The sequence below is a fragment of the Chinchilla lanigera genome, unplaced genomic scaffold (genome assembly GCF_000276665.1).
Source record: "Chinchilla lanigera isolate Chin_1 unplaced genomic scaffold, ChiLan1.0 scaffold00060, whole genome shotgun sequence".
Taxonomy (NCBI): Eukaryota; Metazoa; Chordata; class Mammalia; order Rodentia; family Chinchillidae; genus Chinchilla; species Chinchilla lanigera.
The window spans coordinates 8,504,511-8,507,321 of record NW_004955461.1 but is presented as its reverse complement, the minus strand read 5'-3'; the positions used below and the strand labels follow the sequence as shown (position 1 = coordinate 8,507,321).

Here is a 2,811-nt window from a genome sequence, read left to right as displayed (position 1 = left end):
GAAGAGTTTGTAGATAGGTACTAGGAAAGGCTCCTCAAATGACTGATGCCATGAACCCTGAACTGCGGCTTTGCGGAGGTATTCTGTGTTGGAATATGGGCTTCTTTTGCAGGGGAGGAACATTATTTAGCTTTTCATACTTTATGGTCATATCACCCTGTGTTAATGGGACATAGAACTTTTGGTTTTTAAAAAAAAAGAATTTCAAAGTCTGATAGAAATATAACCCCATCAAGCAGAATTGAGACACTTGGAGACAGATATTTGAGACAGGAGAGAAAGGTCTGACACTATTCGAGTTACTTTCATTTTCCTTTCATAGCTACCCCCAAAATCTCACAGCTGGCCATAGCTACAACAGATGTCCTGCGGCTGCTGTAACTAGATGTGAAAATGCTACCTTAGCGCCTTCTTAGTGATGTGGTGCTCAATAGTAGGCTGACAAAAGTGTTCAAACACAGAGGGAAGGATAGTGATCTTCCTCTATCCACTGTTAAATGCTATCCTGAAAACTCCAACCATGAAGAGTTAAAAGGGAGTGGGAAGTATTGGAGAACGTGAATATGTTCCTCTTTCAGGGAGCGTGAGTTGGGTTGTGACCTGAGGGAATGTCCTTAAAGAGAGCCCTGTGACTAAATGGAAGCAGACGGTAACCCAGGACACATTGTTATTTATACAATTTGATAGAGGTAAGTGAAATTGCCACAAAGTAATCCAATTGCTTGCAGTTGGCTACCAATGGGAAGCTTTAGACTGCTTGTACTGAGGCACCCTTGAGATATGGAGGATACACATTTCCTTTCCTTAAAAGAAAAGAAATCAGGGGGTGGGGATTTAGCTCAGCGGCAAAAGCGCCTGCCTGGCAAGCGCAAGGTCGTGAGTTCGGTTCCTGGTACCGGAAAAAACCAAAAAAAAAAAAAAAAAAAAAAAAAAAAGAAAAGAAATCAAAAAGGTGGGTAAATTAAAGTGTTCTTGTTTGCAATATTATACCGTAGATAAGGCTTATCATAGAGAACATTTGGGATTTTACAGAAAGACAGAAATTTGATAATAAATGCAGAAAACTAAGACAGCTTTGTGAATATTTTCACATTTAAAGCATAATTATGTATTTAGAATGTTTTGATACTTGTACACATGGTAGAAATATTTAATCAGCATATTTTATAACCACACCTTATTTTGTGTTGGAAACATTTAAAATCTACTCTTAGCCGGGTGTGATGGCGCACGCCTGTAATACCAGCACTTGAGAGGCTGAGGCAGGAGGATTGTTTGTGAGTTCGAGACCAGCCTAGTCTACAAAGTGAGTTCAAGGCCAGCCTGAACTGTATAGTAAGTCCCTGTCTCAAAAAGTTAAGTAAGTAAGTAAATAAATAAATTCTACTTTTTAAGCAATTTGGAAATATACACTACTTTATTATTAAACACAGTAACCATGTTAAGTAAATCACTAAATCTTTTTCCTCCTGTTTGACTAAAACTTTTCACCCTTGGACTAACATCTCCCTTTTAACCATTTCCCACCCCGCTTATCCTCTGGTAACCATCATTCTACTCTCTGCTCACAGAGGATCAACTTCTTAGATTGTGGACATTTTTATTTTTTATTTTTTATTTTTTTGTTTATTTTTTTGTTTTTCTCCGGTACCGGGAACCGAACTCACGACCTTGCGCTTGCCAGGCAGGCGCTTTTGCCGCTGAGCTAAATCCCCAGCCCGACATTTTTATTTTTAAAGAGAATGGCATTGCTCTAGATCTATGGTTGTCTCTCATCAGTAACATGAGTAAGCATGGCAGGTGATAGCAGAAGACCTCTCAGTGAAATCAACTGCCCCTGCAACCCCAGTGCTCTCAATGCGTGCTCCTGAAATCAAGCAACACAGTAAAGTGCCAGCCAACCTGAGGCCAACCTGAAATCCCTACTGGGGATGAGAGTTCTTAGACATCAACTAAATCCACATGCCCAGGGGGAGAAGGAGGCTAGTGTTTTGTTAGAAAGTTGGGCCCAATTTACTATCATTCCTGGGATCTGAGAACATTTACTATGGCAAGTTAGGAAGAAATGGAAAAGTGTTTTTAAAAAGAGAAAAAAATATTTGTTTTCTTCTACAAATTTATAGTTTCAACTCTGAAGTTGAAGAGTTCTACTATCCATTCTGAATTAACTTTTGTACGTTGTGTGCAGTAAGGGTCAGGTTTTCTTCCTTTGGATAGCGAGTCATTTCAGTAACTATTTATTATCCTTTTTCATATTCAACATCCATGTCAAATATAATAATTATCTTCCATTGAGCTATACGATATCTTTACACCTGATGATTGTAACCTTAGATAAATCTTGAGGTAATAGTATACATCTCGTAATATAAATCTTTTTCAAAATTATTTTGACTATTCTATTTCTACTAATACAGTAAAAACTGCAAGGATTTCTGTTGGGATTGTTTTGACTCTTACATGAATTTGGAAAGAATTTACAGCAATATTTAGTTTTCTGATCCATAAACATAATTAATCTCTTTTTAATTACATCTACTTTAACTTCTCTGAGCAATGTTTTGTAAGTATCAGTGTAACATCTGTCATGTTAAATTTTCTGTGCTTAGCATTTTGACTCTTTGCTATTGTTATTTATTTTATTGTGTTTTGCAACTGACTGCTGTTTAGAGAAAGAGTTTATTTTATAGTTGACCTTAATTCTATTATCTTAATTCCTTAATTTTAATCAGTATTTTGTGTATTCCTTGAGATTTATTAATGTAAAAAAAGGCTTGTGAATGAGTGAAGATAATTTAACTTCTTCCTTTT

General features: G+C 36.6%; 1 long non-coding RNA gene across 1 annotated transcript in view; it reads left to right on the top strand.

Moving 5' to 3' along the window:
* The first annotated feature begins 630 nt into the window (after positions 1-630).
* LOC106150024 overlaps positions 631-2,811 on the top strand; it is a 49,411-nt gene continuing 47,230 nt past the window's right edge. The window contains exon 1 of the long non-coding RNA XR_001236549.1: positions 631-689. This is a non-coding gene — a long non-coding RNA (uncharacterized LOC106150024). The remainder of the gene's footprint in view (positions 690-2,811) is intronic.